This window comes from Mesocricetus auratus, unplaced genomic scaffold, assembly GCF_017639785.1.
Source record: "Mesocricetus auratus isolate SY011 unplaced genomic scaffold, BCM_Maur_2.0 Super-Scaffold_4256, whole genome shotgun sequence".
Classification (NCBI taxonomy): domain Eukaryota; kingdom Metazoa; phylum Chordata; class Mammalia; order Rodentia; family Cricetidae; genus Mesocricetus; species Mesocricetus auratus.
In genome coordinates, this window is record NW_024429182.1 from 126242426 (window position 1) to 126266301 (window position 23876).

At 41.4% G+C, this 23876-nt stretch overlaps 2 long non-coding RNA genes across 2 annotated transcripts in view; both read right to left on the reverse strand.

The window, feature by feature from the left end:
• LOC110343490 overlaps nt 1-9052 on the reverse strand; it is a 33008-nt gene extending 23956 nt beyond the window's left edge. The window contains exons 1-2 of the long non-coding RNA XR_002385789.2: nt 8444-9052; nt 717-1239 (exon numbers count right to left, since the gene is read on the reverse strand). This is a non-coding gene — a long non-coding RNA (uncharacterized LOC110343490). The remainder of the gene's footprint in view (nt 1-716; nt 1240-8443) is intronic.
• Nucleotides 9053-12281: 3229 nt separating this feature from the next.
• The window catches only part of LOC121135420, a 59257-nt gene continuing 47662 nt past the window's right edge, over nt 12282-23876 (reverse strand). Inside the window, exons 3-4 of the long non-coding RNA XR_005872550.1 lie at nt 13561-13640; nt 12282-12685 (exon numbers count right to left, since the gene is read on the reverse strand). This is a non-coding gene — a long non-coding RNA (uncharacterized LOC121135420). The remainder of the gene's footprint in view (nt 12686-13560; nt 13641-23876) is intronic.

Here is a 23876-nt window from a genome sequence, read left to right on the forward strand (position 1 = left end):
TTTGGATCACTGCTCAAATCTGGTCATGGTGGAATGAGTTGGAACTCCCGGAGCTGGCTGGTGAGAGTGGGGGCTGGTGGATAGGAGCCGATCCAGGAAGCACACCAGACAGCCAGTCTAACCAGCACAGTCAGGCTGCAGGTTTAGTAAAGGATCCTGTCCCCCAAAATAAGGTGAAGGTGTGACTGAGGATGACACCAGGGTTGACCTCTGAACTGAGTGGGTGAACATACCTGCACAGGCACATGCATGCACACACACACACACACACACACACACTGATACTTATCAGGCATAACTAGTAAATCACTGTGCTGCAAACTGTGTGTCATAGCTCTCCTTCGGAGATACTAATGGCATTGTTTACAACTAGCATTTTTTTAAGTAAAAGCCAATGCAATAAAAAAAAAACAGCAGCCTACAATTTCAATATAGTAAAATAAGCATTGCTTTAGAGACCTTGTCTCAGTTGTACATAAGAATTTGCATTAAAATGTATTTTGCACTGTGGGTCTTGGTCAATACAGTTTGGAAACCACTTCCCTGAAATAACAGCCCTGGAGAGTAGAGGTTATCTCTTCAATTTTTTTCTCTATCTTGCAGAGCTGGGGCTAGGGCCCAGGGCCTTGCCTGTGCTATTCAAATGCTCTACCTTGGAGCTACATCCCAGCCCACAACTGAGAACTTTGCTACAGCCCCACAAAGTGAGTTAGTACCTGTAATTCTGAGAAGTCCATTGCTTGTTGATTCTGAATACCAACTTCGAGACTCGCAAATGATGTTCTGGCATTCTTAATGTGATTGTCTATTCCTCCATTTATCAATGCATTATCGGGCAGGAGGCTGCCTGAATAGAGTAATTCAGTGACTTTTTGTAAAGGGAAAAAAATCGTTCATTAGTAATGCACTCATTTATTCCCTTCCAAAACACTTTTCATCATGTGGACACGGTCTCGGCACCTTGAATGTTAATTATCCACTTCAATGGTACTGGGTATTCCTGTGGGGAAAGTATATTTGATGGGTAAGTCTAGGGAAAAAAATTCAGAAACGTACCTTTTCAGTAAGATTTATGCAAGGTCAGCCTCAGAAGGTCATGAAAGATAGAAGGTCCCACTGAAATCTCAGATTTGAGGTCCCAGTTCATTTTACCTGAAGTTGTGTGAGTTCATACTTCTCACTGGTTAAATGATTTGTGGAACTGACTCTCTGAGTTACGCCAATTAATAACACGATGACCTAAAAGCAAGGATGTGATAAAAAAAAACATAGAAGATACACTCATCTTACATACTGTAGATCCAAGGTATTCATTGCTACACTCATGCAGATGTCTGGTGGAAGGTGGTGTATGGAAATAAGAACTCTGTGGCCGGAATTGAGGGGAGTAAAGTAATGACGGAAGGGAAGCCACAGTTCATCACTGTACCTCTGGCTAAGCAGGATGCTAAAGATTCCATAGAAGACAAAGAGTCCCATCTCTTTTGCTTGGTAAGACAAATCCTTGTGCTAGATGGGTTAAAACTGATCATTGTTTTGCTTGTTCTTCATCCCAACTTGGTTTAGTATAGAATACTGTCAAGCAGTGTGAGTGGGGAAACAGTCCAATTGGAGAATTGCTCACTTTGAACTATTTGCCTCCACAGGGACTAGGCATGCTTGGGTTGGTTATCACCCAGTGTTTACTTTTGATTTGCACATCTTGTATGTGTGTGTATAAAAGTCCCATGACACTCACCCTGGAACTGACCATGGATCCCAAAACCCTAGACTTCAATCTGTGGTTGGAAAAAGAAATCTGCTTTCTGTGTTGTGTTAACTGAATTCCACAGTACCTATATGATTATATGCATCATCAAATTTGGAATGCTGAATATAACCAAATTGTTGACAGGAAGGACCTGTAAATGCAAAGATTTGGCTCCGAATCATCTGGAAATAAATATTTTAAGAAATCTGCTCAAGCATACAATTTTAAGGTTGTAAATGGACACCATTTTATAAAAACCCTAAAAATGCCACTTATGCTTCCTCCACCTACTCTTGGGCCCTGATTGACACGGGAGAATAATGGAGGTGGAGTCCAGAAGGAGGTTCAAGGGGTTCTCCTCTCTCTCTTCCCACAGCCCTGGTATTTCATCTTCTTCATGATGACTTAGGCAAGAACTCATCTGCCAAGTTACCTGGCTTACCGTATTCCAATGACATGAAGAGCATCTTGTCACTTCTGTCATCCCCAAAACATTGTGTGTATGTGTATTATATCATGTGTATGTATATAAATATGTGTATAAGTATATATAGATAGATGCATACACACAAGATCTCTACAACACTAACGTTATCATTACAATGAACTGGACTTTAGGAGAAATATTCTTCCCTTTATTAAAGTCCTACTGACACTGTCAACATTTGAAAAAAAATACCTTCATTTAGTCACATAACATTACACCCTCTGGGTGCTTGATTCTGTGATCACCATATACATGAGTTCCCCCCAATGAGCCTTTGAACCTCATCAAAGCTAGACTCACAGATAAACAGACCCTGACCATCCACTATCGACAGGCCTTGCAGAGCTTGCCGACCCCCCTTAGCCCCAGGTAAGATGTACAACAGGACCACATGTATTTGGCAAATTTACTTATAAAGTATTAAAAGTATTTAACTCTTTGACATCCAAACAAAGGTGATCAAGTGAATCCTGGCCCTGGCTTACCAAAGGACAATTCCCTGTTGTGTCATGCTCCCATCGCTGACCATATGAGGAAGGCCACATTTTATAGTCCTTTACAACAGTTTAAGGTTCAGCGGCTACTATGTGTCAACACTGGGAGATGCGGGGCAGCCAGCCTGATTGGTGGGGTTGGGCACAGGATGAGAAGCAGCAGAGATAAGTCCTTATCTATTTGAAGATCGCAGCTTTGGTTTTCAACCATTTTAAGAGGAAGAAACAAAACAGAGAAAAGCAGTTTCCTTGTACATTTCCCTGCATGGTATTAGTGTTGGGCGGTGATTGCTTTAAATGTTTGAAGTACTAGTGAGGTGCCAACTATATGACCTAAACTCTAAGTGTCCCTTGAGAAGGTAGTTTCTACTTGCTCCTAAATGGTTTTTTGTTTGCTTGTTGTTTGTTTGTTTTTGACCCATAATGTAAAAGGGCAAGCTTTCACTTTGTGCCAGAAGCAAAAGGCTTAAGTATGTTGTTAGACTAGTTTTGTGCGGAAAGGGTGTGTACATGTGAGTGAGTGAGTGTGTGTGTGTGTGTGTGTGTGTGTGTGTGTGTGTGTGTGTGTTAACCATGGGTTCCCTGCTTGCCCTTGCTTTATCTAAATTGCAGGCAATAGCAACACAATATCCCCATGTAATTGCTTTCTGTCTGGAGTCGGTGAGTCTGCTCTTAGTGTTGGGAGAAAACGAGTTCCTTTGGTCACTCATAGTAGCATTGTGTGAAGAGTTTTCGAATATTCTGGTTGCTGAAGATGTATGCCTACAGACCATTAAATTCTACATTTCTACCCTAACTCTAAAACCTTGATTTGATTTTGAGTTTTTGTTCCGTTTTCACTCTCAGGAGGATGAACGACAAAAGCAAATTAATTTTTGTTCCCTTTCATTCTGCCTTTCAATTGGATAACTTCCATTTTCCTTGAGACAATGTAATATTTTGGGCAAACAAGGTAGTACTCATCTTAGAGAGGTAAGTGAGAAATTGAGCTCCAGAAAAGACGGACTTTAAGAGAACTGGAAGGTACTCAAGGAAACATCTTTACCATTTAAACACGCATGCATGAACATAATCACACATGTGCAGTGTGTGACTCCTGTCAGCATTAACTTCACTTTTTCTAAGTTCAAACCCCCCTCCCAGCTGCCATGGGATTGGAGAAAACAATGCCCACCCTCAAAAGTCCCCAGCGCCCCCAGCTACACTTCGGCATCATCTCACCGGCATGAGCCTTCATGAGCCTATATCAAGCCAACTCCCACCAGGTCTCTTGCCATTAACAAGAATTTTGGGGTCCCTTATGTAAACTATCATCTCATCTACAAATAGTAAACTTTGACTTCTTCCCTTCCTTTGTATCCCCTTGATCTCCTTTTGTTTTCTGACTGCTCTAGCTAGAACTTTGAGTACTATGCTGAATTGACAGGGAAAGAGTGGACAGCCTTGTCTTGTTCGTGGTTTAATTGTGATTGCTTTGAGTTTCTCTCCATTTAGTTTGATGTCGGCTGTTGCCTTTATTATGTTTAGGCATGCTCCTTGCATCCCTGATCTCTCCAAGACCTTTACCCATAAGGGGTGTTGGATTTTTGTCAGGAATCAATGATAGACCAAAGGAAGGATACCACCAAAGCCCAACTTTATAAACCAGTAAATTTTATTGGGATTACTTATGAGAGTATGGGTGAGGGGTTACCTACGGAAGCAGAAAAGGCTCAAAGACAGCTGCATCACCAAAAGACCACCCCAGCATGGATGACAGCTCCCCAAAGCTGGGACCTTACAACTCAGTACATGACTTACAGACAACTTGACAAATTGGAGAGTATCTCTTCTAGGCAGTGCAGCTGGTCTGGGAGTCTAGCAATCCTTACTGCTTATATAGGCCTGAGCAATGAGGAAGCTAGGGTAACTGGTCAGTTTCAGGAACTTCCTGAAGTTTTCTGAATTGTTTCCTTCCTAAATCTTGAGTAGCCTCCCTTTAGAACATCTTGAATCTTAATAAGCTTCCCTAATGATGGGGTGTTTTATCTTAGAAAAAATTGCTGCACAACAGCCTTGGGGAAGAGGGAAAGAATGAACATTTTCAAAACTGGCATCCATACTTTGAATTGACACTTACATAGTAGTCATCATGTGGCTGACGCTGTTCCAAGCAGTTTACATACATGAAGACCTTTAGTCCTTCCAAGGTCTCAAAACACAGGCATTGGTGTTATCAAGGTATAAGTAGTTAGGCAACTTCCCTGGTAGTGTATGATGAAACTAGACTAGAACCCAGAATCCTAGCTCTCAAGTCTACAATGGGGCACATCATGGCAACCTAAAGGATGCAGAGTCATCTAAAAGGATAGCCTTGAACTGATTCAATTGGTGTTTTAAGAAGTGCAGAAGGCCCTTGGCAATTGTTAAGAATACAGACTCAGGACTAGAGAGATAGACTAGCTATTAAGAGCACTGGCTGCTCTTCCAGATGACGTGGGTTTGAGTCTCAGCATCCACATGGTGGCTAGCAAACATCAATAACTGTAGTCCCAGGGGGATACAATGTTCTCTTTCTTGCCTCTGCTGGCACTGCAACAACATGGTACACAGGCATACATGCATGCAAAAAAAAAGCCATACATAGAAAATAAAAATAAATAAATCTTGGACACTGGAAAGATGGCTCAGTGGTTAAGAGCAATGGCTACTCCAGAGCATCTAGATTCAATTCCCAGCAACCATATAGTAGCTCAAAATCATCTATAATAGGATCCAATGCCCTCTTCTGGCAAACAAGTACACACAGACCGAGCACTCATATAAATAAATAAATAGAGCCGGGCGGTGGTGGCGCACGCCTTTAATCCCAGGACTCGGGAGGCAGAGGCAGGCGGATCTCTGTGAGTTCGAGGCCAGGCTGGACCGACAGCCTCCAAAACAATACAGAGAAACCCTGTCTCGTAAAAACCAAAAAAAAAAAAAAAGTTTATCTATCTATCTACCTATTTATTTATTTATTTATTTATTTATTTATTGGTTTTTACGAGACAGGGTTTCTCTGTATTGTTTTGGAGGCTTTTGGTCCAGCCTGGCCTCGAACTCACAGAGATCCGCCTGCCTCTGCCTCCCAAGTGCTGGGATTAAAGGCGTGTGCCACCACCGCCCGGCTAGATAAATGTTTTTAAAACTTAAAAATAAATCTTTAGAAATAATACCAATTCCCAGAACAGAATGATGAGACCCTCCCAGGTCAGCTACTAGCCAATATGAACTTGATATCGAGAACCTAAGATATTTCTGTTCAAACTGATCTCCCCCAAAATGATGCTCTCCAACCATGATTTTGTCCTTCATCACACACAGCACCTTCATGGAAAAGCGTTCTGTCAGAAAGGACAGAATTCATGACTGCCTTTCAGTTTATTTCCCCCCACGGTAAATATGTCAAGGGATTGTAAAATAATCAGAACTTCATCTCTAAAAACACATTCACGCAAGCAACACTGAACAGACTCATCAGGTTATATTTAAATACTTATTCATATACACATATATGAATATCAATAAGAATTAAAGAGTAAGAGGCTATGAGTTTGAGAGCAGGTGTGGGGTCTGTGGGGACCTGGGAAGGCTTGGAGGGAGAAGAGAAAGGGGGGATGTGACATGACTATATTTTAACTAAAAACCTGGAAAACTGTTTTAAATGACATCTACAGAGGGAAGTGAGGCCTTTGGCCTAGAAACTGTCATACTGAAAAGTGTCTTCTCTATTGCCAAGAGTTGTTCATTGCCTTTCTTTAAAAAATGCAAAACAATGGAAGGAAATGTCTCACTGACACTCTGCAAGTTCAGTCAAATGAGTAAGAACTAAACATTTGATGTTGCCATCCTTGAACTTCTTGAATGCCAACATGCAGATACAACTGCAACACACATTTGAGAGGACTTCCTGTAATTAATAAGAGCTCCACACTGATGCTGTCTTCAAAAAAGTTTACCATTGCCGAAAGTTTCCTTTCTTGTAATATAAAGTCCTCTCTCTATGTGTTCAAAGTACTTGGAAGTAGATATTCCCCCATTATGCAAACACTACAATGATAAAAGTAATTAACATTTCTAAGTTCCTTTAATCTTTCAGCAAATATTTATAAAGCACATATTCTGGGTTCAGTATCTTTTTTCTTTATTTGTTTCATACTGGGGATTGAACATAAGGCCTCGTGCATGGCAGGCAAACACTGTACCACTGAGTTACATCTCTACGATTTTTTAAAGATTTTTTTTTTTTGGTTTTTTGAGACAGGGTTTCTCTGTAGCTTTGGAGGCTGTCCTGGAACTCACTTTGTAGACCAGGCTGGCCTCGAACTCACAGAGATCCGCCTGCCTCTGCCTCCCGAGTGCTGGGATTAAAGGCGTGCGCCACCAACACCCGGCTAAAGATTTTTATTTTGAAATATAGTTTTATCAGTCTGTGCAGTTGGGACTAGAATGTGCTCTGTAGCTCAGGTGGGATTTGATGTCCTTCTATGTCAGCCTCTCCAGTAGCTAGGATTAGAGGCTTGTGTCACCATGGTCAGCGAGTCCAAACTCCTATAGTGCAAGCTTGGAAGGTGCCAAAGATCAGTGGGTTTCCTAGCAACTAACAAGCTTAAGGAATGGAATGGAAGAAGGCAGAGCACAAGACCTCCATGATCTCAGGATTGGAAATAATAACATTGTCCTTTTTAAAAACATCTATGTTACCTCTGAACAACAACGAACATGATTCATCATATAGCTTTATTGGCAACTTATCGGGGCATTCATATTAGAGAATCAGTGAAACTTACAGGGCCAAAAGAAAACTGGATTAGATTCCCAGCACAGAAAGAGAGACAGTCCATATCGTAGGTGTCTAGATTGCCAAAATTTCTGAAGACAGGTACCCGATTCCCAGCAAGATGTGGAAATTCTTTTCACATCTCCAAAGATTTATCACTTCTGGATCAAAAGTCTACTTTTAAGGCATGCGGAACCTCCACAAACCCATGTAAACTTCAGTGTTTGTTACTTGAGTTAAAATGAGTAGAAATACTTGTACTGTTATTATTTGTTTCATCAGAAAGTTAAATACCTGCCACTCAAGAACAAAGTCCTAGTTTCAATTCCAACACTACTGTAAGAAGTCTGGTGTGGTGGCACATATCTGTAGCCCGCAGTCCTAGGATCCCCAGTGGAAAACAGAACTCTGGAAGCTCACTGACCAGCTAATCTAGCTAAACTGGTGACTCTGTGGTTCAATGAGATACCTTGCGTCAAAAAAAAAAAAAAAAAGTGGCAAGCAACTGAGGAGGATACCCAAGGTCAACGTTTGGCTTACACATTCAGGTGTATTCACCTGCACACACAGGTGGCCACACATCTGCAGGTACGCCACACATATACACACCAAAAACAGTGTGTGGTGCCTCACTGCAAGGTGACACTAGCCAATCACACCACAGCTTCAATGTACCACAAACTGCTCAGATCTCCATTTTCTGCGAAGGACCAGCTAACCGGTTGGATTTTACACTTCCCTTACTAAGCGTTACCAAAAAGATTTAAGGCAAATCTCTCCTAAACTAGAGACCTGCTTGCTTTGAGTTGTGTCTCAAATTATTCCTTAAGAGAGTAAATGAAGTTTTTTTTTTTAATTTGGGGAAGTTCAAAAAGTTTAATATAATTTCAAAAATCAGTGCATTCACTTACCTTGTTGGAAAGAGTCATTCTTCAATTTGTGAGTCTGTGGATTATAAAACCAAGCAAATAGAGAACAGGGCAAAATGATAGGAGCCATGTAGTAGAGTTGGTCAAGCCAAAGAAAACAGTCTTCCACAAGCCTGCAGCCAAATCAAATGCAATCATATAAAACCGGAGCAGGTGAGCAGATTCCAACAGGGATGATGTTATTCCAGATTTCTTGTTTCCTCAGTGTTAAAATCTGAAAACTTTATTTTGATTTCCTTATTACAATTTGGATGTAAGAAAATACCATTTTATGAAAGACCATTATTTCCCCTACTGGGAAACTATACATATACTCCATGTATGTATAGGAGTATGTAAGAACTCTCTGGATATTTGTAGAATGCAAATATCTTTTCATTAAATCTTGCTCATGTCAAAAATATCTGTAGATTGCTTCCTGCTGTTTCCCTCCCCTGAAATCACCATGCTAGGTCTGTAAAGCCACAGTTGTCTTTAAAAGTTTGACTCCTCAGGTGGAAGCCTATCTCAGGGCATCTATTGCTATGAAGAGACACCTCAACTCTAATTTAAGGGAAACATTTAATTGGAGTGGCTTGCTTACAGTTTCAGAAGTTCAGTCTATTGTCATGAATGCAGAGAACATGGCAGCATGCAGGCATATATGGTGCTGGCTGCATCTTGGACTCAGACACTGAGTGAAGCTTAAGCATAGGAAACCTCAAAGCCCACCCCCACCGTGACACACTTCCTTCACAGGGTCACACCTACTCCAACAAAGCCACACCTCCTAATAGTGCCACTCCCAATGAGTTTATGGGAGCCAATTCATTCAAAATACCACATTCCACTCCCTGGCCCCCATTAGCTTTTAACAATATCACAATGCATGATGCATTTAGACCAACTTCAAAAGTCCCCATAGTCTATCACAGTCTCAACAATGTTTAAAAATCCAAAGTTCAAAGTCTCTTCTGAGATATACAAAATCTCTTAACTGTAATCCCCTATAATATCAAAATCAAAAACCAGATCACATACTTACAACATATAGTGAGTGGCACAGGATATACATTACCATCCCAAGACATAGGGAAGGCAGCATAGTGAGAAAATACTGGACCAAAGCAAGACTAAAAACCAGCCTGGCAAATTGCATCTCCCCGTCTGATGTCAAAATGCTCTTCCGATCTCCAATTCCATTCAGTTTTGTTGACTGCAACACACTTCTTTCTCTTGGGCTGGATCCACTCCCTGTTAGCAGCTCGCCTTGGCAGGTATCCTATGACTCTGGCATCTCTAACTTTAATCTTGGGTTCTCCAAGGCAATCCAGGCTTCAACTTCACAGCTTCACACAATGACCTCTCTAGGCATCCATTCAGGAACACCCCCAAGGCATGCCTGGCCTCAGCAGCTTTGTGGCAAATTCCATGGCCCCTTTCTTCTACCCTTAACTACATAACCAACTAGCCGAAGCTGCCAAGTTCTGCTACTTGCTAGGGCTGGAACATAGTCCCCTCACTCAATTATATCTTCACCAACCTTCTGTCCTTCACTACCCAAGCCTGGTTGTCCTGAAACTGCATCTCTAGACCAGGTTGGGCTCAAACTCAGAAACCTACCAGCTTCTGTCTTCCAGGTACTGAGATTAAAGGTTTGCTCCACCACATCCAGCTCTAAGCTTCTTCTTTAGTTCCTTTTCACAAATTAGAAATTTAGTTGGGTGGGATCTTGCCCTGAGGTCATTACTCCCTTTATTCCTCCTCCTCCTCCTCCTCCTCTTCTTCTTCTTCTTCCTTGGTTTTTGTTTTGTTTTGTTTTGCTTTTTGAGACAGGGTTTCTTTGTAGCTTTGGAGGCTGTCCTAGAACTCACTCTGTAAACCAGGTTGGCCTTGACCTCATAGATATCTGTCTGCCTCTGACTTCTGAGTGCTGGAATTAAAGGCATGCACCACTACCACCACCAACACCACCACCACCACCACCACCACCACCACCACCTCCCAGCTTTTTATTCCATTTCTTTTTTTTTTTAACTTTGCACTTTTTTTTCAGTTTAAATTTAGATAAGAAACAAGGTTGCTTCACAAGTCAGTTCCAGGTCCCTCTCCCTTTCCCTCCCCTACCCCCGTGCCCTCCTCCCAACCCCCCCATTATCCCCTCATTTCCCCAGGGAGGGTGAGGCCCTCCATGGGGGTGTCCATAGTCTGTCATTTCATATAGGGCAGGGCCTAGACCCTTCCCCAAGAGTTCAGGGTGAGAGTGCACCTCACATTGTTGGATGGGAGTCCAAAGTCCGTGTGTATACTCTGGATGAGTACTGATCTACTGCCCAAGGTTCAATAGATTACCTAGGCCTCCTCACTGACACCCACATTCAGGGGGGTCTTGATCAGTTCCATGATGGATTCCCAGGCTGATGCCTGGGATTCAAGAGTTAACCTTTGTCAGGTCAGCTGTTTATTCCATTTCTTAATCTGTTTATCTCCTGAACACAGGATTTAGCTCCATTACATTTCCTGGTGCCTCTTTCTTCAATCTGTACATTTTGTATTTTTATTTGCTCAACTCACTCCTTTTCATTAGTTACCTCTAATAACCACACAGCAGAGTCTATACTAGGCTGTTTTGGGTTTTCCTATGTTAACAGAATTAATCCAAAACTCTTCACTTTGACCTCAGGCAGACTCTTTGGATGAGGACAAAAAGCAGCCACTTTCTCCACCAAAATATCACAGTATACTAAAAATTCTTTCCTCTGAAACTTCTTGAGTGAGCCCCCCAGTTCAAATACCTCTTAGCATCACTGTCTTCCATGCTGTTACTAGCCTGGTTAATTAAACAGTGCTTAAAGCATATCACTGCTTTCCAAACTCAAAGTACCAAAGTCCAAATTCCTCCAAACAAAAGCATGGTCCCGCCTACCACAGCAGTATCCTCAACCCTGATACCAACTTCTGTCTTAGTTAGGGTTTCTATTGCTGTAAAGAGACACCATGACCATGGCAACTCCTCACTTAATTGGGGTGGCTCACTTACAGTTTCAGGGGTTCAGTCCACTATTACCAATGTGGAGAGTATGGTGGAATGCAGGCAGACATGGTTCTGGCTACATCTTGATCAGAAGGCAACAGGAAATGGACCCAGACACTGAGCGAAGCACAGGAAACATCAAAGCCGAACCCCGCCCCTCCCCCCCACACACAGTGGCATGCTTCCTCCAACAAGGCCATACCTATTCCAACAAAGACAAACCTCTTAATAGTGCCACTCCCTATGAGCTTATGGGTGCCAGTAAGAAACTACCACAAAGCCATCACAGAAACTCTATGCTTTTGATTTGGAAAGGCTGATGACATTCAGGTCAAAGTACATTGCCTGTCATGAGCTAAATTCAGCTAAGTGACCTGGGGATGCTTGAATTGCAACAGAACTCTGGTACAGCATCTGACAAGGCCACCACACTTAGAATGGTAGAGCACAGAAATAGATAGTCCCAATTCTTAATGGTGTCATTTTGATTGACTGAAGAAACCAATCTCAGAGCTATCACCTGCCCTCCTGATTGTTTGCCATATTGGATAAGACTATCTTGATTGTTTGAGAGAAATTAGCCAGGCCAGCCTGATCTACAGAGCTAGTGCTAGGATAGACTCCAACGCTACATAGAGAAACCCTGTCTCGAAAAACCAAAAGAAGAGAGAGAGAGAGAGAGAGAGAGAGAGAGAGAGAGAGAGAGAGAGAGAGAGAGAGAGAGAGAGAGAGAGAGAGACTAGCCTTCCTGGTAGCGGCTATAAGACACACCCTGGCCAGCATTCCCTACCCAGCCGTGTGTGTTGCTGTCACCTGAGATTGTATTTACACTTGTTTCTCTCCCCCATTTGAATACACATTGCAAGAGAAACCTCCATTCCCACCACTACAGATTTTGGGACACTGCATATATTTAATAAATGCATTTTCTCAGGACTCCTAATTTAGTTTGAGGAAAACTGTATTTTAAGTTATACTTGAGACTGTCCAGTATTGAATAATCACAAGGACGTCTCCTTGTAGAAGGATGAAAAACACCAGTTAGCACAAGCCTGGCTGGACTTCAGCAGAAGCAAGCAAAATGAAAGACTTGGGATTCACTTTCATCTTGATGAATGTTCTTACCATTCAATTTATTAGTTCTGATACCATGTTGTGGATTTGATGGTGGAAATTAGGAATTCTGATGATTCAGTCTGCCCAGCTGAGATCTAGAAGAAGAGAACATCTCACAAATTACTGGAAGTTTTCAATCTGAAACTTTCCCCACTGGGCTGTAGTGCCTAGTCTAGAAGAATGAAAAAAAAATTGTCATTCTTTCACATGCTTACAGGGATTATCACTGATAGAACATGCATTCTTAATAAGTGCACTATAAAAGCAAGGTGAGTTTGTTTTGTCTTTCTTCTGCTGAGCGCCTGTATCCTGGCAAACATGTTTTCAGATGGAAGGTACATTAGGTTGAATGTTCTTTGATTACAAAAACTTATGAATCTCTTGTCATATTTAAACTCTCAATACTACATATGTAGAAGGAAGAAGCAGAAGGCAGGGCCCATGTAAGTATAAACTGCTCACCTCCCCTGAGCTACCAGGAGACACACATACACACTTGAGTGCATGCGGCATGGACACACACACACACACACACACACACACACAAACACACCATCTATAGCAACAATTCTCAACCTGTGGTTTCTGACCCTTTGGAGTTGACTGGCCCTTTTGCAGGAGTTGCCTAAAACCACTGGAAAACACAGATATTTACATTATGATTCATAATAATAACAAAATTACAGTTATGAAGTAGCAATAGAATGATTTAGTGGTTGGAGGCACGACAGCATGAGGACCTATGTTAAAGGGTTGAAGCATTAAGAAGGTTGAGAACCACACTCTATAGGGTCGCTGAAACAGTATCACACCAGGAAGTCAAGCAACTGGTTCAAGAGTTTACCTTAAAACCAATCAAATTTGCCCTGGGGGTGAGGAGAAGACCACCCATATGGCATGGAACAAAGCAGCTGGCTGTGGTTGCTGGAGTGGGAATGAAGATGAGAGTACTCAAAAGATTGGTACTTACTTTCAGAGGTGCGCTTGTCTCCAGCGTTGCTTTCATAACCCAGTGAAGGACCCAGTGAAGATGGACGTGCAGAGTCCCTGCTTCAGAAATGACACAATCACAAACATCAGAGCATTGAACCAAATATAAGGACCTTCTGAACATCTTAAAGAAGCTGGTCCTCAATTGTCTCCCGAGACCCTGGTTTAATGTCATAGGAACTAATGAAGGATAACTTATCAAGCCTGAAAATTAAATCTCTGTCTGTCTGTCTGTCTGTCTGTCTGTCTGTCTCTCTCTCTCTCTCTCTGTCTCTGTGTGTGTGTGTGTGTGTTACTCAGATCAAGGGACTGTGTGTTTTAAGCATGTGTTCTAACATTGACCTACCACCAGCCACAGCACTAATACACACTAATGGAGGAATGGAGGATCAACTATTTGCTATATTTTTATGACATCTTGATATGGGTAGTCCCTTTCACACATGAAACATACATGTTTGAGCCTACAAGAGTCCTCACCCAATTTCTATGGATCCAGCAATTAATTCCAAACTCTGGTCTTTAGTCTTTTGATGAAGGACCCTACTTTTTATATTTGAGAAATATCAACTTCATCACAGATATTAATTTTATATTTTTATCTCTCCAATTTTTTCAAGTCACTTGCAATTTAATGAAATGACAGTACCCAATCAATGGTGGCACTGGAGAGTCATTATATATAACTTGATTAGAACATGAAAATATGTTTGTATTAGACATTAGGGCAAAGGTATCAGTGGTCTCTATCATCAGAACCAGTTGTGTTTAATATTGTCTATTTACTAGAGATTGAACCTATGCTTCAGCTTGATCAGTTACTGTGTTCACATTCTGGCTACAGAGTTCAGAACTTAATTATCTTCCAAAGGCCCAAGTTTTAAAAGCCTGTTCCCCAGAATGACAATAGTATGAGATGATGGAATCTTTAGAAGCTGGGGGCTAGTGAGATGTCTAGTCTAGTTTATTTATGGAATTTTGGAGCCCCAGTCTCTTCCCCATTTTTCTTGCTTCCTGAACAATTTTACTCAACTAAATGATGTCCCACAAACATCTATTCACCACAGGTTCAAAGCTCTGGAGACCAATCAACCATCCTGGATCCTTCATAACTGTCAGAGAATAAACATTTTTCCTTGATAAGTTAATGATCCCATATACTTTGTTATAGTGAGGGAAGGCTGACTACCATGGCCTTTTAAAAGACTTCCATAAAGCTGCACGCTGAAGTGACAACAGCCAGCTACACATGCCAAACACTATGTAAAAAACTCTTTGGTGGTAGGATAGGGTGGAAACCAAGTCAGTAAAGCACTTCACTTACCACTATAAGGACTAGCTCAACTTTCCAGAACCTGTCTTTTAAAACCCAACAAGGCCTAATGGTATTTCCCTGTAAAAATAATGCTGAGAAGGTGGACACAGGCAGATTCCTGGGACAGCTTAGTCTACTTGAAGTATTTCATGTCACGGAGAGTCCCTCCCTCAAAGAGCAAAGAGAATAGTGCTCCTGACAACGACATCTGATATTACCCTCTGGTCTCCACACACATGCACACACCCCAGATGCACAAGCCCTTGTACATGATCTTCAGTTACTGAGCTACTGGGATGATCTCCCTCTTTCGTCTGTCAGACTGTGTCATGCATCTCACAAGACCTGGCCTCTTTCCCTGGAAACAATCCCTTGGTTAACTTTCTCCTACACTGTTACAGAGAACATTGGTTCTTTGATTTATTCTGATGGTCTGTCTTTTTTTTTTTTCCAAGACAAATTTTCTCTATGTATCTCTGTCTTGGAAACCACTCTGTAGACCAGACTGGCCTCAAACTCACAGAGATCTATTTGCCTCTGCCTCTGAATGCTGGGACTAAAGGCATGAACCACCACTGCCCAACTGCTGGTCTTTCTTTAGCAACCCAAGGACTCATTATCACTGATGCCTCTGCTTAACTGTCACATGACTTAAACACCACAGGGGTCACTGACATGGTTTTTACATTGAAGACTGTTTTCACTCCCCAACTCCATCTAACCATAAGCCACAGTGTTTCTAATAGGAAGGAAATAACAAAAAAACCCTGCATTTTCTATTGATATCAAACTCACTACTCACCACAAGGCTGCTACCATAGCCCTATCCTGAACCGTGACCTCCACTTCCTGACTCATCACCCCAATCCCTGATCTACAGGAACTTTCCCAAACAAGGTGGGATGGTTCACAGACAGCTAGGGTGTTTAATGTAAAAAAAAAAAAATTTTAGCACACTGCACAGCCAACGAGTAAAATAAGCTCTTTTATCTATTTCATAAAACACATTCCATTTTAGCTTATTTTAATCTCAATTTTCTTTTGTTTCTATAGAAACAAAGAAATCAAATCCCAGCATTTAGTGTTCACACATGTGAATTTCAATTTATAAGATGGTCTTTCTCTATTGTTTTAATGTCTAGCAAATTCAAAAGTGCTGTTGAAGCTAAGTTATTTATCATAAAATCCATAATAAAAAAATAACTTCAACCCCCCCCAAGAAAAGCAACAATAAAGAAAATTGAACTATGTTTTATAATGTTCCTGAAACTACTAAATGCTATGGACTAGGACTGACAAAGCAATGAGAGATGACATTTTGCCTCAGCAACCTGGTTTTATAAGTTGTATTTTTTAATGCTAGCTTCTTTATAAAATAATTATTTTGATGTACCTGACGTCTTACTTTCCAAAGCCTCTTCAAATGAAATGGAAATTGCTATTGCACCAATCCCCATGGAAATGTTCTTTAGTCAAAAGCCCAGGAAAATGGTTTGAGATGGGCTGTTGTCACTGGGTGTGAGCGCGCGCGCGCGTGTGCGCGCGCACACACACACACACACACACACACACACACACACACACACAAAATAATCCTTATAAAGTAAATATGTTGACTAGGTGGGTGAGGAACAGTAGCTCCCATTTCCCAGACATTTTATATGCGTGATTCCATTTGGCCTTGCAGAACAAACCTTTAGCAGAGGTTATGGTGTTCCCAGCTGTCTGACACGGAAGTGAAAACTCCATGAGGCTAACCACTTGCTCAAGGATTAAGTGACAGAACTGGAATTCAAACACGAGTCTCCACTTCTAAACCTGATGCTTTAAACGTGTCTTCTTGGTCACAGCAGGACAGAGGCTCCTGCATTTGAAGTTCACCTTTCCTCCTCTTTGAAAAGTGGTATTTCTCAAAAGCTTCATTTTCGTGTCATCAGCAATGGCTGCACAACCAGGAAGCCTGTTAGAAAAGCCTGCTCCTGGGCAGCTCTCCAGGAGCCTTGTGGTAGAAACCCTGAAAACAGTGTTCACATCGTCTCAGGTGACTGTGGGACAAGCTGTCACTCTATAAAGAGCACAAGAGATGTTGTAGCTTTTGGGGGGGCTGGGGAGACTCTAAAATCAGTACAGACACAAGTTAACTATGCAACAACTGGAATCTTGAGGAATGCAATAAGAGATGGATATATTACATGGAGAATTAAGGGGAAGATTCATCCAGAATGAATATTCTGGGAACTCAAAGGGGTTTTGGAAGATGGAGTGTCACAAGCAAGAAGGAAAAATAAAATCAGGGGGGATTGGCAAGGGAAAAACTGTCACAGAGGTGACAGGTTGCCCAAGTGCCAGACTGTAAGCGATGAGGAGGTGTGAGAGGCATCCGCATGAAGATTTGAGCTGGGGCCTGGGAGGCCTGGTCGCTGTGCTCAGTGAGCAATTAGGGAAGCTTTAAGCCTTGGGAAGGAAACACTGACAGCAGTGTAGAGAATAGTTGGTGAGGAAGAGCAGAGGACCGGAGTGCGGCTGACCTCGGGGGACTTGATCTCACTGTGTGCAAGGCCGGTGGAGACAGCACAGCGCACACGTAAGACCCGAAACACATTTCCTTGGTCTTCTACGACATGTGCTTGTTTGGTTTTCCTTCTAGGGTGTCCTTTCCTATCCCGATAATGAAATTCACCTTTCCAGAAGCAGACATTACTAAGATGTAGAGCATTCCAAAGATAATAGAAGTCAGTCTCAGAGCACTGTCAGCATTTGAAGACTGGTTCCTCGTCCATATCATAGCACAGTGGGTGCATCAAAACTTACTTAAAGAAACAAATGCTGATGCCTGCAAACAGCTCCAGCCCTGGATACTCTGCATTTGGTTTAATGCCCTGGTAGTAGTCCTTCTCAATTCTTAACTACATTGTTTTATTTATGAGACGGGGTCTTGCTATACAATCTAAGCTGGTCTCAAATTCATGGAAATCCTCCTGCCTCAGCCTCCTGAACACTGGACATTGCAGGTATGCATCATCATACTAAACACATATTTTGAAAGTTTGACTCATCTCCACAAGTAAATTCTTTCAAGTGTGCTTCAGTGCTACATTGAGAAACACATCCTGATCTAATATTATGAAAGTAGCCAGGAAGAATGTTGCACTATGTTACTCTAGAACATGTGAACATATCATTCTTCCCATCACCTCTAAAGCATCAGGCATTATTTATCTTCATGCATGCTTTTTATAACAAGGCTGACTCCTCAACATAAACAGATAGTGCCATGGTTGACATTTTCAAAATATAAGTAACCCTACCAAAAATGTACTTCCTCTTCTAGCTGTCCATCTAGGAGCACCAACACATGTCGTCAGTGGGTGCCAATACATATACCCAACCTATGAGAAACTGCAGAGTGATGCATCTCAGAGACCAAAGGCAAATCCCATGAGAACCTGCAGACAACAAATAAGTCTGCTTTCTAGATGTACAGCAGATCCATCTGTTAGTTCATTCATTTTAGTAATGTGCGAGGTGATAAATTTGAGATAACATACATAAAGGGCCCCATTGATTATGAACAGAACATTGGGTGCAGACAAGATTTGCTTAATGCATGAGAGGCTAAGAATGATCGCTTTTGATGGTAATTGGAGGAATTCTCTGTAGGGTAGGTGCCCTCCTGACAAATGAGTTCTTAGTTAATTTCAGGGCACGGTGATTGCATGGTACACTCTTTAAGGCCAGTTTTTCTCTCATTTATCAGTCCTGTGACCCAGAATGTTATATTTTACCTCGTTACACTTATGACTACTTTTAAAAAAATTAGATTCCAATGGAGGTTAAAGATGTAACTACTATGTTTTTCATTCAGGAAAGTTGGGAAACACAGAGAATTTATCATCTAGATGTTAGCATAGTAAAGTCCTACTCACACAGCTCTGCTGACAATATCTCCTTCCCAGTTAAGTCTTCCCAGCCCCCCACAGGGTGAATTTCTCTGAACCTGCTCTCTGATTTCACAATTTCTCTTCTGCATCTCTAGTGTATGCTTTCTGTGTTGAACTAGGAAGATACTCATGCCGCAATGGTCTGCACAGTTCACCTAGTAAGTCCCCGAAGACAAAGGTCATCGCTATTTGTGTTGAATAGCTGCACAATGCCTATATTTCTAGAGTACAATGTGTTAACTGGATATTTGTTTGCTATGCATAATGATCAGTTTAAAACAAAGGTCATAGTCATTCATCCATAGCACGTAGCATTGTATCCATCATCAGTGATTTTATGTTAAATAAGTGACTTAATGAACAGGGTAAATAGTAGCAGCAGACAAAGGAACACTAGTGACCTTAAGTAAAAGGTTATTTTGTTGTTCTTAATGATAATGCTGATGATGATGAGGAGGAGGACAACAAGGATAATGATGACAACAACAGTGATGGGAAATTCATTAACTCTCACTACCATTTGTAGTAGGAGCTCGTTTTCGTTTTTAATTTCTTTATAGTTATTTACTTTGTGGCCATGCATGTACGTGTGGTCACATGCATGCTGCAGCACCACAATGGAGGTCAGAGGACAGCTAGCAGGAGTTGATTCTCTTCTTCCATCATGTGGGATTCAGGGATGGAAACTGGGGTCACCACCGGGCTTGGTGGCAGGCACCTTTCCTTGCTGGGCAATGTTGCTGGTCTCAATATGAGTTTATTTTAAGCAAGCACAGGGAAGAAAGGAGAAGATCTTGGTGGACGTTGTTGGTTGGGCACCAGATGTGACTGTATCATACATTTTCTCCTGGTTAATAGAATACTTAGATATTGGAGCAGCATCATGTTCAAATTCCTTCAGCTGTTTTTCTCTGTCTCTTTGGTAGATGAGGACAGTTGTGCAGCACTGCTCTGCCCCCCTCTATATAAGCAAATGTTTGTGGGTGGAGCTTTTAGGAAAGTCTCCCACAAGAGTTTCTGACTCAATCGGCATTTGCCAACTGATATTCCTCTTCCTCTTGCTTGAGGCAAGGAAGCTTCTAGCAACTAACTTGAGAGCATAAGAATGAGCGTTGCGGAGGTACCACAGACCCTCCCATCAGTTTGGTTGAGCTATTAAGTGTAGACAGATATGCGTAGATAAAGTTAGTCAAGCTCACAACTAAACCCAGAAAAGGTCCTGGAGCTCAGAAAAGATCACTGAATTAAGATAAGGTCAAAGTTTTGTGATTGTACCACAAGAAGAAAGAAATTATGCTGTATAAAAACAAAGATGACAGGACAGTGGCCTGCCGAGGCAATTGTGAACTTTGACCCTTTTCTGAGCCCGAGGAAAGCCAGGTGGAGATAGATAAGAGCTTCAGAGAGAAATTATAGTGGCTCAGACCTTTGGGTGGAGGAGATAAAATAGCAAGAGTGGATGGGTTTGCTTAAAGATAAAGAATCAAACAAAGATTGGGCGACAGAGGGAAGAATCCTGAGAAAGGAACTTCTGGCCAAGGAAGGGGCTCCTCAAAGTGAGAGGGAAGCAGTTTAGCCCAAAGCAGGGGTGGTTTGCAAGGTTAATATGTGATGACAAAGGAGAAATACCATTCAGGAGCCATTGCAGGAGTGATCCATGAGGACTCATTAGTATCTGGAGACCCTAGCACCAGGAACTCAAAGTCTATAAGAATATTCTTTCAAGAACTCTGACTATGAAGGGAGGAAGAGGGAACAACATGTATCCAAGACCATTGAGAGGTACCAGGCTAATCATTCCTTCAGGGCAGAGTTGTTTTTTTTGTTTTGTTTTGTTTTGTTTTTAAGCTTCTTTGGAAGAAGAATATGGCATTTTAACATTCTATTAAATCCAACGACTACTAAGTTTCCTCATATTTAATATGTATGGGAATATAGCATTTCGCCAGTGCCTGTATGTCTTTAAGACAACAGCATCCCATCTCTAATATAAGAATACATATTAAAAGCAGTAAGCTGCTACTTTGTCTATAAGAGAGTCTGAGTTTAGTGTATTAATCCCACATTGATTTTATTTTGATCTTTGCAAGTATTTGCACCTTCCCTCCTTCCTCAGTTTTCTGTTAAAAACTAGATGTAACCACTTTCCAAGGCCAGCAGGACTTCCCATGTGGCCTTAATACAGAAATTTACTCTTTACTTTGAGTTCAACCAGTATTCTGGATCTGGCTAAGTTAGCCTGACATTGCTCCAGTGTCAACTCACCCAAGAAGATTCTGAAGATCACATACTACTAAATTTACAGAGAAACAGTTCCGATGACCATCAGAGGCTGGCTTTTTTTCCCCCCAAAGGCTGTTTTTTCACTATCATTATTTTATACTTTATTAATAGCCAATGCTTTTCTAGCATTGCATGTAGGTCAAATGTTATTTGCTTCTTCTGACAACTCTACCTAGTTTCACAGATCATGAAATCAAAAGTAGAAGAGTTTCAGTGACATGTACACTGCGCAGAGCAAATCAGGACACTGCAGGTGAATTTAAAGTCCCTCTTTCCAGCACTTCACATTCACAGCTTTTAGTTTTAGTGACTGGATACCTATATGGCAACTATTTTGATAGATTGTTTCCTTTGCTTTCAATTATCTGTTTTTAAAACTTGTCTTCCAAATGTTGCTAAATTCCCGTAGCTGTCACTTGAGATGGATCAAGCAGAACATTTAGAGGCAGGCTCCGTTGGGTCCTTTTTAGAACCAAAACCAGAACCACGTTTGCTTTACTATTCCGAGGTTCTGAAATGCTCAGTTACATTTGTTCCCTCTGGTCTACAGCCAGGAAGGAGGCAGAAGGGCTCAAATACCAAACGAAAGGGTGTTCTCACAGTGTTTCTGGCCAGGCCCACAGTAGAAATAGCGGAAAGCTCGTGAGCAAAGCTGTGCTGGGATTTTTTTTAGAGGAAATCTGTAAAGGCTGTGTGTGATAGAGTATTTGAAGCAAATTCTTGCTTGAACTCTGTCTAACCTGACTCCTGACTTCCATTCCATCCATCCAGCCTCATCTTGGCTACTCATCTACCTCAACACCACACATTTACACAGGTCCATCCTCTTCTACTCAAACATACCTCAAACAGAAATAGTTTTCCTTCCCCAGGAGAATTTGCTAGAAGCCAATATCCTAAAATGACACTGTCCCAAATCTCTCAATTATGTTCTGTTTCCCCAAAACATCTTAAATTGTTGACTTCAGAGCAACAATAAAATTCCCCAACACTTTATTTATTTATTATGTAAACTTCTGTCAAGTTTATTTCTGCTTAGTCCATTAAATTAGCTCCAAGGCTAACTTACTGTTCTCATTTTATCCCAGCAGTTTTAAGGAAAGCCATGAATTCTCAAAATGTAATTGTCTTTCCTTGACCAACTATGAATCACTGAATTTCTACAGCTTAGTTATGAATTTCATTTCTAAATTGAGACTTCAATTCCTTTATAGATCTCTTGTAGTCTACTGTGATAAGATCTCACAGTTAAAACAGAAACTACAGTCATTAAATAGAACTGTCTATAGTATGAGAGTCTATTTAAATCAGCAGTGCAGAACGGAACACATTTTCAAAGTGATCAGAAAGTCAGGGTCTTGGACCAAAGGAAGATTCTTGAATGATAGACCATTAGCTAGAAATGCCCAAGAGAAGTGTTTTCTAAAGTTTGTGATAGTGAATAACAATTATTAATTATACCCCAAAGAAAGATAACGCAGTAACTTTGGGAAATACAGAGTTCCAAACTCAGCTGGTTCATTCTCTTTCAGTCCTGTTGGGGACCTTTGCGTTCTATTAAGTGTATTAAGAGTCAGGAAGGGAACATAATGTGAGTAGCCCATGTGGCTACTGGCTCTTAGAATACACCTCAGGGAGCCCTAGCCTAGAACAGCCAAAACTCACTGGAAGAAAAATAAATGACCCTCATCTGATCATTGTGCCATTGCCAAGAGTTTCTCTTTGTACTTAGTCTTCTCAACAATCCTGCATGCTGGGTCGGAAAGCCTACTCTCGTTTTACAAGTGAGGGCACTGGAGTATAGTGACTTGCCAGTAGTTGTTTACCTTGGTTGCTTGTAAGGACCAATCTTTGACCACTTGAACCAGAGCCCCAGGAGACTGTATACAGAGAGCTGTGTGTGTGGCTGCACAAGCTTGATAGAGGATTCTGTTGTAAATGGCATAAGTTATTTATCCCCCATGACCACGTGTGAGCACCTGAAAGGGTATATACACACCATGCGCATGCCTAGTGCCCTCCAGGACCAGGAGAGGTATTGAATCCCCCAGAACTGGACTTGCAGGCAGTTGTGAGCCATTAGGTGAGGGTTTTAGGAACTGAACTCAAGCTCTCTACAAGAGCGTCAGGGCTCTTAACCACTGAGGCATCTCTCCAGCATACTATATACATACATACACATGTGTGTACATACACACATATATGTGTGTGTACATATAAATGTCTGTGTATGTATATATAATATATATGTATATATATACCATACATATATATGCAACAGCTGACTGAATCCTATATCACCACCATGTTCTTTCACTTTTTTCATTACCTACACCACCCTAGAATGATGCTTTGCTTCTGGATGTCCCTAGCAGGAACAGGGAAAGTGTCAGAAGGTACACAGTAGCAAACTGGTATGCCATTATTCAGCACCATGGTTCAAGATGATGTAATAACCTCTAAGTAGGCAGGCTAACGACACAAACCTTTATCAATTAAAGTCTGTCTACCAAGTTTCATGTTGAGTTCCTACAAAATCACCTAGAGACAAATACATCTAAGCACGGTGCTGAACACTTTCTTTCCTGTTGTCATATAGAGGCATTGTTCATTTCCTCATAAGACTCTGACTTGTGAGTGTTTAGTGACTTTTCCTTCAAACATTTAAATTGAATTATGCTCTGTGAGATAAAAATAAGCCCTTTTCTTTGGCCTTTCTAGAAATCCATGCAAACTTCCTCTTTCCACACATGGCAC